Consider the following 16153-nt stretch of genomic DNA (forward strand, 5'->3'; position numbering starts at 1 on the left):
TGTTGTAAAAGTAGAATACAATGATCTACACAAATATGCCTCGAAATTCCGTGGTTTTCGTTTTACCTCGTCGACTAACACGGTCGGCCATTATTTTATGGGAGTCAAAAATTTGACTCCCATAAATGGCCGACCGTGTAAGTTCGCGACGTAAAATGAAAACCGTGCAATTTTGAGTGATACTTGTGTGGATCATTATATTCTACTTTTAAAACATCTTTCTAACCGTATGCATTTCATAACAAATGGTTTCAAACGCTTTTCTAAGACCAACTCGTCCGATCCAAGGCAACATGTTCCTTTAAGCCCTGTTGACATTGTTTTCTAAAACCATGTATGATGTAACATTTTTTTACGTATCCATTAAAAACCCTGATCAGTGAATTCTTAAAAATTATAATTATTATTTGTTGTTAGTTCATAACATCACTGTTTTTATTCCCCTAGTTTGTGGAAGACAGAAAACAAATTCCACATAGGAAAACAAGGTTGTTGTTTATTCAAATTATTGAAAATGTCTCATAAAACATTTGTAATTTTATATATTTTTTTGTTCAAAAATATATGATCGTTGAAGTTCTTACTTTCTTGTTCCACTGTGTGATCTGTGCCTGTGACTATTATTTATGTTATATTTGTATATACACAAACACAGATGTGTGTGTAACATATTGTATTTGTTACCGAGACGTATGAAGAAAAATAACCCACACGGGGCATGACACTTTGAAGCTATTCAAACCCACACCCTTTGCCATTCTACACCACCGGGCTTGCCCAGTTTTGAATGTTGAATGTTGACATTTTGAATGTTGGTTTTCGTGTGCTCTTTTATGGGACTGACACCATCACGAAACAGCTTCCTTTATATTTTGAGAAAATAGAACTGGCAAGTGCAAACTTCTTACCAGCCAAAAGGACCACGGTATAAATGCAAAATTAGTTAATGGTCTGACGTTTCGACCTAGCAGAATCTTTCTTAAAGACGGTGGACACTATTGGTAATTGTCAAAGACTAGTCTTCACAGTTGGTGTGTCTCAACATATGCATAAAATAACAATCCTGTGGAAATTGGAGCTCATTATTGGTCGTTGAAGTTGCGAGATAATAATGAAAGAAAAAAACACCCTTGTCACACGAAGTTGTGTGCTTTGAGATGCTTGATTTCGAGACCTCAAATGCTAAATCTGAGGTCTCGAAATCAAATGGAAAACTACTTCTTTCTCAAAAACTACATTACTTCAGAGGGACCTATTCTCACAGTGTGTTCTACTATCAATCTCTCCACATACTCGTAATCAAGTAAGGTTTTATGATAATAATTATTTTGAGTAATTACCAATAGTGTCCACTGCCTTTAAAGTGTATATTTTATTCAGTATTTCTTGAGCCAGAATTATAACATTAATTTGATATCATTCCTCTATGCATTTATTCATCACAGAAGCAAACATAAAAGCCACACAAATTGAGATCTAACAAATCTGCTGGCAGTAGCTTCAGGCTCATTAATATAAAGATGACTGTACACTGAGCCCCCTGGCCTGGCGAGTGTACCAGCACTATAAGCTATATAGCTCTATGACCGGCGCACGGCACGTACAGAGCTCGCACGTACGCACTGGGCGAACTCCATCATCCGCGCGCTGACCAAAAATGGGCGTGGTCTGTGCGTCACGTGGGGGTAATTGAAACCTGTCTCGTTAATGGTCACTGCTAGCAAAGTGCCTCGTCCAATGGCTGCAATAACTTATGATGAAGAAAGATGGAAAAGTTGACAGCTGCATCAGACCGAAGAGATACCTTGTCATTAATGCCAAAATAATACGGCTCCGTCGATCTTAAAGGCACTGGACACGTTTGGTAATTTTCAAAGACCAGGGCCCATTTCATAGAGCTGCTAGTGTAGCTTGAAACTTCTTCCTTGATAAAAACGGATTACCAACTAAATTTCAAAGTGGTTTTCAGGATTAGCAAATAACAGACGAATTCCAGTTTTGAAATTTGGTTGGTAATCCTGTTTTGATCAAGGAAGAAAATTCATGCAAAGTAAATTTGTGTGCTTAGCAGCTCTATGAATTCGGGCGGCCAGGTGTATCCCAACATATATGGGGGCCTACATAAAATAATAACATAACAAATCTGTTAAAATGCTTGTTCAATTGGAATCGAGGTTGCAAGAGACAAAGCACCATTGTTGCACAAAAACTCCGTTACTTCAGAGGGCGTCGTTTCTCACAATGATTTACAGCTTTCCGATGCTCTTTTACCTTTTATGCTAATATATATTTTTCAATAGTTACCAAACTTGTCCAGGGGCTCGATTCCACAAAGAGTAAGGAAGTCCTAAATTTAGGACTAGAAACAAATTCTTACTAAAATAATTTAATTTTGATTTCGAGACCTCAGATTTAGATTTTGAGGTCTCGAAATCAAGCATCTGAAAGCTCACATCTTGTGAAACAAGGGCGTTCTTTCTTCCCTTATTATCTCGCAACTTCGACGACCAATTGAGCTCAAATTTGTACAGGTTTGTTATTGATGCATAGGCCTATGTTGAGATTCACCAAGTGAGCAGACTGCATGGTCTTTGACAATATTACCAATAGGCCTAGCCCTATAGTGTCCATGTGTCTTTTAAATTGAAAAAAAAAAAAAAATGACTTGAAATTTCACTGGGTTAGATCTTTGAAAACCGAATGTTAAAGTATGGTACAACATATCCAGTCTTATAACAGCAATCAAATCAGTGCATTCCATAAAATTATTATAAATCTCATCTGTAGTTTTTTTCTCCCGATGCCAACAAGTCTTTGCAGTTGACTTTTATTTTGAGTGACAGGTCTGTTTGTCAATCTGACCCGCCACGCGCCTTTTGTTATTTTTATTTGGTCTGCAACGCATGTGACATGTTAAAAAAATGAGATTCGGGGGGGGGGGGGGGAGCTGTATCTTTAGTGTATACACGGACTAGCAACTTTGTGGGTTTATATTCCGATGAACTATTGTCCGATTTCATTTTGTTTTAGTTAATCGGGGTATGAATAAAACAAATTAATAGTAGTTTGTTTTAACCATTTTTGAGACATCGTTATATTATACATTTTGTCACATAGTTCTTTATGTGTATAAAAGCGTGCATCTTGATAAGACATAAATCATTCCAAGAATAAGTTGTTGATATCCAATCAGTGGAAAATGGCAATGGTGTCTGACAATCATTGGGCCTAATGAATTATTTGCATGGTTACCGGATGTTTAGTTTCTTCAGAAACGGCAATGGACACTAAGTAATTGTGCTAGGGTCATTTTTACTGTTCTATTGCAGCAGCAATGACCATGTTGTGCCCAAATTGTCACAGGTTTGTTATTTTATATGCATGTTGTGATACACCAAGTGGGAACGTTGGAAATTACCAAACGTGTCCAGAGCCTATAACGATTTTTGTTGTAATCATAATGGAGATGTACAATCGTAAAGTAACCCGCGTGACTTTCATTTCCAAAGATGGAAGCGTTTTTGAGATTGCCGAAAAGCATCGGTATTGTTCATGTTTTGTAATTGAGAAGACACAGGTTTCCTGAAATTTGCTCAAATTGAAATGATTGCATCCCTCTCTAAAACAAAATTCACTTGAGGAAAGGAACTGTTTTGACATTCACTCTGGATTTTCAGCGATATCTAAAATATAAACACGGCCAATGTGCCGGTAAACTGAATTAATTTTGTAGTTTCTTTCTTTCTTTTTTGAGGTCGAACCGACACGCAATATTGCACTGGGTTTATCTCATTGTATGGCATATTCTGGCTGGTTAACTTGCGGTCAAAACCGCAGTTTTAGCGCTTATGAATAAGTGAACAGGCTTTCATAAGAAATCACTGGCAAAAAATACCATCATGTTTAGTTGCCCTTTTTCCAGAATCGCGGTTATTACATCCACCCCCACTGAATGATTCAACGTACACAAAAATGAACAGAAGTTGACATCCCAAGCAAACAGACCTTTATACAAAAATAAAGCATGTCGACACTGAAAATAATGTACCTCCACACGCTCCAGTAAAAGTGTCATGGTTGTGTAGAGGAATTTCTCATTTTAAGGAGAAATTCTTCGATATTCTCTACATTATCTATATTCAAGTAATTATAGAAAGGGATAAAGGGCCATCACTTTATGGAGTTGCTTAAAAATAAGCAGGAAATAATGCCTATTTTTTGCCTAGCAGAAATAAGCAAGACACCAATCACATGGTACAGGTGACATGCTAGTTAGGCTGGTCACCTTATTCTGGGAAACATTGTCGTATCGGCAATTGTTTAAAGGCAGCTCTAAATGAAATTGGGCCAAACCTTCATAAATACTTATGCACTGGTTGATGGGTTGATGATACAAGCATGTGGAGGAAGGAAATGCCATGGTTGTACCATCATGGTGGAGGATGAAAGTTGTGGAGGCCAGAAGGTTCTACAAAGTCACGATGTTTTAACAAGAGACAGCCCTGAACAAATATAAATATTGAGAGTGTACTAATTAGCGTACACTGTAATTTCCCTCCAATTAATTTTGCACTACGACAGGTGGTGAACGTGACCACATCACAGCACACAACACACAGCAACGGGATGGGCTTTGATAAGCACCGCCCATCACTGCACCATGATTGACGGCCAAGTAGCTCGGGGCGTGCGCGTTCGACACCCTCGCACGTACACACGGTGTGCACACGTTGTTTGACCACGGAAGTCTATATTCTTTTCGGATTTTTACTGGGAATTTCGTGGAGAACCGGCCGGATTTGGGCTTGAAGACACCACCAGGGTAAGAAGTGTTCCTTAAGCTATACACCTAGTAAATTTTAGGGCGATACATGGCCGGTAATCGGGCTTAACTGTGGGAGAAAATTAGATTCCACAGTCAGTTTTTTGTCGGTCATTCAGTCAGCTGGAGACATACAGTTTATACGTACAGCACACACACTGAATGGAAGGCCTATGCATCGGAAAGGCACTGTACACAAAACAATGATAAACATGCATTGCATGCAGCAGACGGCATGTGCGTTGTGTGTATAGACAACAAATTAGATTGACTGTTTTTCATCGCCCTCTCCACTCATATAGTCAACCTCTCTCTAAATTCGTGAGACTCGTGAAAATACCAGTTTCAAATTATCTGCTTTATCTGTTATGACTGTGTACTTTTATTGATCATGTGTATGTTTGTGAAATGTCTACACTTTCAACAATTCATTCAGGTGTCATTCGTTTAAATTGTAGCCTAATTTGTTGGTGATTTGGGGCTTTAAATTCTATCTAAAAACTAACTTCAAAAAGTTGAGTTATTTTACTTTTTTGTTTAGTTGATATTGGATCACCTTTATATTTCATACCTTTTTAAATAAATGCTGTAGGCGCTGTACTCCTTTTTTCAAAATTTTGTAAAAAAGCTAGTTACATGTAGTAGGCCTACGATAAACGCGATACGACCGATAATGAAACAATTTCAAAAAAAGAAGTACAGCGCCCCAATTACTGGGTCTACTTTATGCTGACCTCTACTACTCCTAAACTATGAGGTTTGTTCCGCTATCCGCTTCGTTCGTGAAGAAGATAGTTCTAGGATTTGGAGGTTCGTTTCGCTAAAGAACCTCAAGGTTCATTGTTCCGCTAAAGAACCTCATGTCATAGTTCTAGGATACTAGAACTATGACTATGAGGTTCCTTCTGCTATCGACTACATGAACGATAGCGGAACGAACCTTAAAGTTCTAGGAGTAATCCTAAGAGTAGTTCTGGGAGTAGACCTCTTTACTTTATTTAGATCTCTCCAATCCAATCAATGCTCTTGCCAGATTTGTTCGTTAAAAAGGTAAAAGTTAATGTATGTTGATGATGAATTTTTGTAGACAATTTAATCCTTGTAAATCCTCCCAACAACTCACTGGTACATTCAAGTATTGTTTGTATTTGCATGGTGTGGAGAAATACAGCAGAAATTATAAACAAATACCCATAAATACCCCAGACAGTTTCTCTACTCCTATTGGTGGAGAGCGCGTCACGTGGGTGTGCATAAACCTTTTGTTAATGCACACTGCTGCTCTGTTTATGCACACTGAGCTGGCTTCCGCGTGTCGGGCGCGCAAGACTATCACGCGGAACGCGCAAATCATAGCTATCAGCGCGTAATCTAAGCGCGCGGGCGTACACACATCCCACGCGCCTCGAACAGATTCTTCACAAAGTTTTTGGGAAAAAAATTTCAAACCTTAAATTTTCAATTGTTAAAGTGTCTATAACTGTTTTTGTTTACGTTTTTGTAACAAAAGGGCATTTATTAATGGGAATAAAAGAGTAGTGACTCGTTCTTCAACGTCCGTTTAAAACCTTGCAGGGTCGTTGCCGTGCGATAAAGGCCCTCGCCTTCGGCTCGGGCCTTTATCACATGGCCGCCGACCCTGCCGGCTTTAAACGTACGTTGAAGAACTCGTCGCTACCCTTTTATTCCCTTAGTAAACTTGCGGGTACAACCCTGTGTAAATCTCTTTTGAGTGAGTGTTGGCTCTGAAAAGAGCCGGTTTGGTCTCAACGTTTCGAACAGTATACTCTACTCGTCTTAACTGGTACATTTTATTACCAACCACAACCAGTTGCTTTCAAGAGCAGTGTTCATTTTGCGGGTTTCGACTTTTTACTCTTTTTTCCCAGTAAATTATATGAAGCCGCAACGGCACTGGACACGCGCCGTCTGTTTGTTTGGACCGGAAAATTTATCAGGACAAATGTTAGGGCATCCACTGTGACTTCATATTCAGACCATTTACAATTTTCGGGCTTACATCAAGGTCGGCCATTTAGGGGAGTCAAATTTTTAACTCCCATAAATGGCCGACCGTGTAAGTTCGCATAGTAAAAGGAAAACCAGGCAACTTCGAGGCAAATTTGTGTGGATCATTGTATTCTACTCTTGAAACATCTTTCCAATCATATTTTATAACAAACGGTTACAAACGCTTTTTAAAGACCAACTCGTCCGATCCAAGGCAACGTGTTCCTTTAAGATTCCTCTGTGCTGGCAGTATTTATTTTAATACGAAAGTGAAAGTCCTCAGTCTGAGCTTGTCTGCACTCAACAAGGGCATAGTGTTGTACTTTTACAGTTAGACCCTTAAACATGCTGTGTTTAATTTTGTGCATGCTGTTTGAAACTTTGTAATCGCCTGGCTTTAATATTTTCACCACTCTCGGTTCATCTTGAAATGAAAAGAGACAAAACCTTCAGGGCTTTTATTGACTCAATTGAGGGGAATCTTGACTGCAGGACTTGTGCATCTCAAAACTATTACTGGACCAGATATTTGTTTGCAAGACCCAGAACTGGCAAGACAATAATCAGACTGAGAATAAAGTACCCTCAGTACATAGTTTAGCATACAAATTTTGTTTGTACTTGTAAGCACTGAGAGAAGACATATTTATCAGCAGACTTAAAGTCAACATTTGAAACTTAACTTTGTTTGAATAAATAGGGCCATTTCGGTGAAGTAGTGATTTTAGGCCTTTCGTTGAAGTACTAATATTGGGCCTGATTAACACAAGACACAATCGTCATTATAACCAACTTACTGTTTCGGTTGAACTTGGTTGATCTCTGGCCTTTGAACGAAACAGTCATTGGTCACGACCGTGTAAAACGCACTCTGGTGTTCAAAAATTGACTGGCTTCGAGTCTGTGGGCCAAGTGCTTATTTCGTACCCAATATGATGTACAAGTAATGTCATTGTCTTATAATCTTGACACTCTTTTACATGATTTGCAAGATTTGTTTCAAATCAGATGTGAAATACAGGCCAAATATGATGTAAAAGTAATGTCATTGTCTTATAATCTTGACACTCTATTACATGATTTGCAAGATTTGTTTTAAATCAGATGTGAAATACAGGCCAAATATGATGTACAAGTAATGTCATTGTCTTATAATCTTGACACTCTTTTACATGATTTGCAAGATTTGTTTCCAATCAGATGAAATACAAGCCCAATGTGATGTACTAGTAATGTCATTGTCTTATAATCTTGACACTCTGTTACATTATTTGCAAGATTTGTTTCAAATCAGATGTGAAATACAGGCCTGTAATGTATGCTTCAATTTTGAAAGGGCAAATGCACCTTGGTAATGGTAAAGGGCACCCTATATGAAGAAATCGTTAATTTCGTTGTGAGCTTGTCAGGGACAACAAAGCAATCACAAGGGGGCATGAAGGCAATCGCCTCTGTTGTCTTCATGAAGTGTCGGGCCTACATGTATACTAGGTTTAGACCATGGGTAAAGAATGGTAGACACTCCTCTGTTGTGACAGTGTTATTTAAATGACGTCGGCATATTTGTCTAGTGTGATGAGATGAAATTCAAACCTGTCTCAGATGTAAACATCTCTCACCTTATCAAAATCAATCAATCAATCAGTCAGGTGCAGTCAATCAATCAATTGAAAGCAACAATGTTGTTTTTGATATCTGTTGGTATACATTGTAGCAGTGTACCTGGAACTTTGGTATTCAAGTGTGACCCCAGCGTGGACTGAATCGTTTCCATTCATTCAAGGACATCATGTTTTGATGATGTAGTCTGTTTGTTAACTGCTGAGTAGTATATATAGTAAACAGATACATTAATTTTCTGACTTCTAATTTCCTGGAGGTAGATACGTAGATGTGATGCCTGGAATTACTTACATTGGGGACACGCCCTCCGTTGGCCCTTTTCTAGACTCTTGTCCATGGTGCCCTTTTTTAAGATTTTCCAATGGAAGTGTCGTTTGGAAAAGGAAAATGCCCCTGCCCTCTCAATGATGAAGTTCCACTTCCACTACATGTAGGCCAGACATTCCTAAGATGTGAATGCTGTGCCAGGAGAAGCGAATGGCTGTTCACTCTGAGTTATGGGGTGTTGGGGTTGGAGAATGGTTTGAGAAGAACTACATTTTGGGTGAAGAAACACACTCAGACAAACAAAAAGTGGAGCATGAAGCATTTCCAAAAGGTGATTATAACAGGTCTAGAATTCCATCTTTGAGAGGGACATGCCTTTCATCTTTGATTGGGCAAGGAAATTTCCATCTTGCAAAGGGAACTTTCATTATATTAGGTAGACTTGTAGGGAAATTTGTTGAAGGGGCTCTCTTTAATAACAGACAGAGGTCATGGCCTCTGTTTAATTCAAGGTCTGCAATCAGTTAAATAGTCTGTGCTGTATTCATCTGGGCCTATATGTTGACCCTAATTGTTGGATCTGACCCAGTGAGTCAGTCTTCCAACACTTCTTTTTGGACTTGATTAGAATCAAAAGACCTTTGGCTTTTAGTGTTTTTTTCTTCTACGGCAGATCAATTTAACCATAAATATAATAATACCTTACACTATAAGCCTCATATATTGTACACTATACATCAAATAACAAAACCGTGAAAGCTCATTCGATCATGTGGGAGTCGTAATTAATTATACAAAATAAATATACACAATGTACATTACAGTGAAGCAGTGTCTGGAAGTACTTTTCTCATTTTGGTTCTGGTTTTGTAAAAGTATTATGGTCCAGTCAAAATTTAGAGCATCAAGCCCTATGGTATTGTGGATTCCCCCCCCCCGAAATTTGAGACCTGAATGGTTTGCCAGGGTCTGCAGGACTGCTCTTTTTTGCCACATTTTGTTGGCTTGGAACATTGATCTGTTTGCCACAACACTCTTATCTAAAACGAAATATGGCTGGGTAGTTTCCTTTGTGTTGAGAGGCACTCAGGTAGATGTAAAAAGAAACTTGATCATGGAGATTAAAAAGGAATTTCTGTCCGAATAGTACACAGGCCTTGAAGTTCCTTGGAAAATTTTGAAAGGGGCACAATGGCCAAGGCTAAGGCAGCGATCCAGGCCCCAAGAACAACTTGAAGTATACTGTGTACAAACTGTAAAAAAACCTAAGTTTATAAATTGAAGACTTGCAGTGGTTTTTCCCCAGACCCGTAATGCTGCTGAAACAAAATAACCTATTTTAAAAGGTGCAGGATAACTGACAGTCTTTAGTGTGAGCGCACATCTTTATACAGGGCGTAAGGAAACAGATATTTGCTGTTTGAAGAAATGTTGCGCGTATCACGAACTGATTGATTTGTTGACTTTTCTGTGAATATGAAAAGGGTACTCAAGAAATGCAATACTGTGGATGAGGAATTGGATAACTCGAGAGGGTAGAGATTGAATATGCTGCACTGAATGAAAGACACAGAACACTTTTTTTTTTTTGAGGCAAATAATGTGAATTTTTGTGAAGCACTCATTGATGAAGCTCTTTATGCGTTTTTACGCAGATTTGATTTGATTAGTCTCTTGGAATCTCATTCATTCACTTGTTTGTTGGTCATTTTTAAAGGAACACGTTGCCTTGGATCAGTCGAGTTGGTCTTTGAAAAGCGTTTGTAACCGTTTGTTATAAAATGCATGGGTAGAAAGATATTGTAAAAGTAGAATACAATGATCCACTCAAACATGCCTCGAAATTGCACAGTTTTCCTTTACCTCGTCGACTAACCATAAATGGCCGACTGTGTTAGTTTGCAAAGTAAAACGAAACCACGCAATGTCGAGGCAAATTTGTGTGGATCATTGTATTCTACTTTTAAAACATCTTTCCAACCATTATGCATTTTATAACATACGTTCGCAGCTGAAAAAACATCAGTAACATCAAATGATTTTTATTAGCTTGTTTGCTCTAGGCTTTAATTTAGTCATGGGTGATTAGTTAGTGCACTGGTCTGGGTTCTGAATGAAGACTCAGTTTGTGGGTTCAACTCCTGGCCTGCCCAACAATGATGCTGGGTTGGTACTGTGGTGCTTGTGGTTGGAGAGACATGTTGCCTTCAAATTGGGCGCTCGGACTATAAAAAAAACATTTTTTGTGAAATGAAATCAGTTGGAAAGATGTTTTAAAAGTAGAATGTAATGATCCACACAAATGTACAGGTCAAAAATGTATGGTCTTTCGTTTTAATTTGTGAACTAACAAGGTCCGCCATTTGTAAAGTAGAAGGAAAACCACACAGGGTAATGGGGTACATGTAGGCCTAATGTACCGTCTGGAAATAAAAAACAAGAAATAAAAAACAAGAAATAATGCTTTAAAAGCGCCTTATGGTCCAGGGTTTTACAACAATGCGCTACGAGAACCCAGTTAAACCAACACAACAAGATAATGTTCAGTCAAACTTAATGTCAACTATTATCCCACTCAAATTGACAGTACAACTAGGGTAGGGAGTAGTAAGGAATGTAGGCCTACTGGGCCCAATTATATGGCTCTCCCTATCGCCGAATACCGCACTTATGATCACCATTCTCTGCTGCACTACATTTAGTTGTGTAAGCGTAGAATGCCTAGTTACGTGGTGTATGCGCACAAGCTAAAATTCTCGGTAACCTGTGAAACTCACTTGCCTTAAAGCCATTGGACCCTTTCGGTACAGAAAAAAAAAAAAAAGTTCACAGATTTACAAATAATTTACAGGGTTTACAGAAGGTAATGGTGAAGACTTCTCTTGAAATATTAGTCCATGAAATGCTTTACTTTTTGAGAAAACGGTAAAACAATATAAATTCTCGTTAACGAGAATTACGGATTTGTTATAAACACATGTCATGATACGGCGAAACGCGCAAAAACAGGAGTGGGTTTTCCCGTTATTTTCTCCCGACTCCGATGTCCGATTGAGCCTAAATTTCCATAGGATTGTTATTTTATATATAAGTTGTGGTACACGAAGTGTGGGACTTGGACAATACTGTTTACCGAAAGTGTATAATGGCTTTAAGCACAGAATGCTTCCGCAAGCGCTGATTCTTAGCTTAGAGTAGAGCCATGAAATTAGACCCTGTTATGTTCAACTATTTAATTTAAAAATTCATAATACATACTGTAGTAATAATGCATGAATCACAAGTGAACAGAGAATCACACTGGGTACAATGAGGAAATAATTAAATCTGTACACAAAGGAGCAACTGTAATGGTTGCCTGGCTGTCAGTTTCAATCAGTAAAATGTGCATTTGCCTGCATTAGTACACTCATACAGCTGTTGTGAGATACAATACTAAGCAGCCAAACCAGAAAAGGTTGAACTACATGTGCACGTACACTAGTTTAGATTACCAGTGCAACAGAACCCAAAGGCTTGGTTTATGTAGTTATAGGCAGTTAGACCAAAATAATAATAAACATATTAGCAATGGAATGGGCTAACGAGCAACCATCTTTTGACTTGTCTACTTGAGGGCAAGTCACTAAATTTAAAGGCAGTGGACACTATTGGTAATTACTCAAAATAATTATGAGCATAAAACTGTTCTTGGTAACGAGTAATGGGGAGCTGTTGATAGTATAAAACATTGTGAGAAACGACTCCTTTTGAAATAATGTAGATTTTCCACGAATTCGATTTTGAGACCTCAGATTTAGAATTTGAGGTTCGAAATCAAGCATCTGAAAGCGGTGACAAGGGTGTTTTTTCCTTTCATTAATATCTCGCAATTTTGACAACTAATTGAGCTCAAATTTTCACAGGTTTGTTATTTTATGCATATGTTTAGAAACACCAACTGTGAAGGCTAGACTTTGACAATTACCAGTAGTGTCCAGTGTCTTTAACGATGTTTATCTTTTACAGAAGTTCGCACTATTCAGCTTTTGCACTAATTGATGCAACTGAAATACATAAAAATTGTCAAAATGAAGATCTTCCAGAAAGCCTCAAAATTAATATTATACAATAAGAGTAAGACTGAATTTCAATAATAAATGCTGGGCACTGAACTTTACATTAAGGCCTACGTGTATCCTACATATGCATATTTGAAACAGGAACAGTATGAATAACTGAAAACCCTTGTGTCAACTACATACATATGTACAGTGTACGTAACACAAATTCTGGTTATCAAAAGCCACTCAGACGTGCAGCAATCACATCAAGATCCTAGAAAGAAAAAACCTACAATTGGAAATTGAAATGTTTAAATGTCAATTTCCAATTGTAAAGTCCTTGGAAACCTAACACCCTTTAGGATCGCCCCCAGTTCAAAACAACATTGTTAGTAAAGCAGAACTGGGCTGTTTAAAGAGAAAGTTAGGCCTTAAAGGTGTTTGGCAATCACTCTAAAAAAGAATAATGACTCTATAAAAACGTACTTGGTTAGAAGTAATGCAGCTTTCGATAGTAACAGCATCCAGAGGAATATGTCACCTCAAAGTCATGTGGTTTACGAAAAGAACTGTTATTCTGAGAAAAGAGACTAATGGAAATGTTTCTCAGATTGTCTTTTCCTACTCTGGATTATTCTTTCTGATTGGGCAAAAACTGCTCTGGGTTTTCGGCAGTGGCCCAAAAAAAAGTGATATTTTGGATTGACAATTTTACAGGTTAGTTTAATTGTATACACCACATTTATATTATAGGATTAAACAATTGAACGGTTCCAAAAACCAAAAGTATACTTTTCCTTTAAGTCCTTGGAAATTCAACACCCTTTAGGATTCCCAATTTCAAAACAAAACGGTCAGAAACTGGGCTGTTAAAGGTTGCATGGTTGCATTGAGTCAGTAGTGTTTAGTGACTTGTGTCTCTCAGTCTCTGAACAAGGATTCATATTGGGTATCCAATCAACCTGCAATAAGCCACTGTTATTATCCCCTTTGTGTAACTCCAATAAGACTGGGACACTCTCTCAATGGTGCAGGGGATATTTGGTTTTGAAGGTCAGACTGATCTACATCAATGCCTTTTTTTTTTTTTTTACTCTCCCCTTGATTTGTTGGCCAGGATGTGTTCAATTGGCCCTGTAACCTTGTGGCAATAACACAATGTCAAGTGGTGTGCACTTGTAGCAAGTGTAGAACTAGAAGAGGATTGTTGTAGGATTGTATGGGTCCTTAGGCTGAATGTTTCTAGTAAAAGCAAGTGCCAAGTTTCAGCAGAAAACTGTTTTCTTGGAAAATGAGAGATATTCATTCACATGGTAGTTTGCATGGTTACCTTTTTATAGTACATGCAAGTAAAATTATTTTGGTTTGAGATCTGTAAACTAGATTGGAATTGAGGCAAATGCATACTTTACAAACAAATACGAGAAAGAAGTAATTTGATTTCGTGACCTCAGATTTAGAATTTGAGGTCCCTCAAAATCAAGCATCTGAAAGCACACAACTTCGTGTGACAAGGGTGTTTATTCTTTCACTATTATCTCGCAACTTCGACGACCGATTGAGCTCAAATTTTCACAGGTTTGTTGTTTTATGTTTATGTTGAGATACACCAAGTGAGAGGACTGGTCTTTGACAATTACCAATAGTGTCCATTGTCTTTAAAATGTGCATGGTCTGAGTGATGGATTCTGTTGATTTTTTCTAGGCTTACACATGGCAGGGGATTATTGTGTCCAGTAGTTTTCCCATAGCAAAATATTTACAAAACTGGACAGTTTTGTGCAAACTGAATGCTAACTTTGAGTAGCAAATGGTGATTTTCGAGTAGCAACCTACTGAGACATGTTGCGGAGCATTTTGCTCTACATGGGAAATCTCTCACTGCATGTAGGTATACTGTACATGGGGATTCAGTACATGTACTACTATAGAATCCTTTCACTTCATCCAAACCAGACTCTCAATACTAATTATGTACAACACCGACCCAGTCTTATCTTTCCTACCAGTTGATCATAATGTTCAGCAACCCTCACAATGTGAAACCACCCTGAGGCACACCGAGGGGTTAACTTACTCTCAGGCTTGTGTAGACTTGACTCAAGTCCCAATCCCGTGAGAGTCCTTTTATTTTCAGTCCCATCGCCTATTTGCACGGCCAGCATCCAAAAACCCACAATATCAACATTTCAACGGTGAGGGCGCACTGCTTAACGGCTTGTTTGGTTGTTGGCGCGATATGCTTAAAGGGACCTCTCGCACGAGAACGGGACTTGAATTAAAGGCAGTGGACACTATTTGTAATTACTCAAAATAATTATAAGCATAAAACCTTACTTGGTAACGAGTAATGGGGAGAGGTTGTGAGAAATGGCTGAAGAAACGTAGTTTTCGAGAAAAGTAATTTTCCACGAATTTGATTTTAAAACAACAAATTTCGAATTTGAGGTCTTGAAATCAAGCATCTGAAAGAACACAACTTCGTTTGATAAGGGTGGTTTTTCTTTCATTATTATCTCACAGCTTCGACGCCCAATTGAGCTCAAATTTTCACAGGTTTGTTATTTTATGCATATGTTGAGATACACCAAGTGAGAAGACTGGTCTTTGACAATTACCAATAGTGTCATTGTCCACTGTCTTCAAAGGGACCTCTTGCACGAGAACGGGACTTGAATTAAAGTCTGAGGCTTGTGAATCGATCGGATGGTCTCTTCCATACATACATCATGTAGCTTCATACTCTATCCTTACTACCCCTTCCTTCCCCAATCTCGCTGTTTACTCAATAACTACTGTGCGGATAACTTGTTTTTGATTGAACCCAGTAAAGGCATGAAGCTATTGTTTGTTAGCCACTGGTCGTTAGACAACCCAAGGTGACGTGCAGCGCTGCCAGGGGCGAATGTGCTGCTTAACGGTCATGTAGATTTTTCTGCTCACTTTAGCATAATAACAAAAAATTATTTTAAGCGCGAGTGTTTTCTTTTCTTCATGGGCTAGCAAGAAAATCAAGTGGCCAGCTTGCGCATACACCATCATAGATTTGCATTGGTACTTCATTCGTGTGACAAGGTTGTTATTTCTTTCATTATTAATTTTGCAACTTTGACGACCGAATGAGCACAAATTTTCACAGGTTTGTTATTTTATGCATGTTGAAATACACAAAGTGAGAAGACTGGTCTTTGACAATTTACCAATAGTGTGCAGTGCCTTTAAAGTCACCTGGAAATATAATTTTTTTTTTTCTACAAACAATACAGTATATGTTTGTGAACAATGAAATAATTTTTTGAGTAATTGTTTGTAACGATTTATATGTTTGAAAAATAGATAAAGTTGTTTGGGGGGTGACTCCGCCTACCCCTTTTGTGACGTCAATCGA

The sequence above is a fragment of the Asterias rubens genome, chromosome 9 (genome assembly GCF_902459465.1).
Source record: "Asterias rubens chromosome 9, eAstRub1.3, whole genome shotgun sequence".
Classification (NCBI taxonomy): domain Eukaryota; kingdom Metazoa; phylum Echinodermata; class Asteroidea; order Forcipulatida; family Asteriidae; genus Asterias; species Asterias rubens.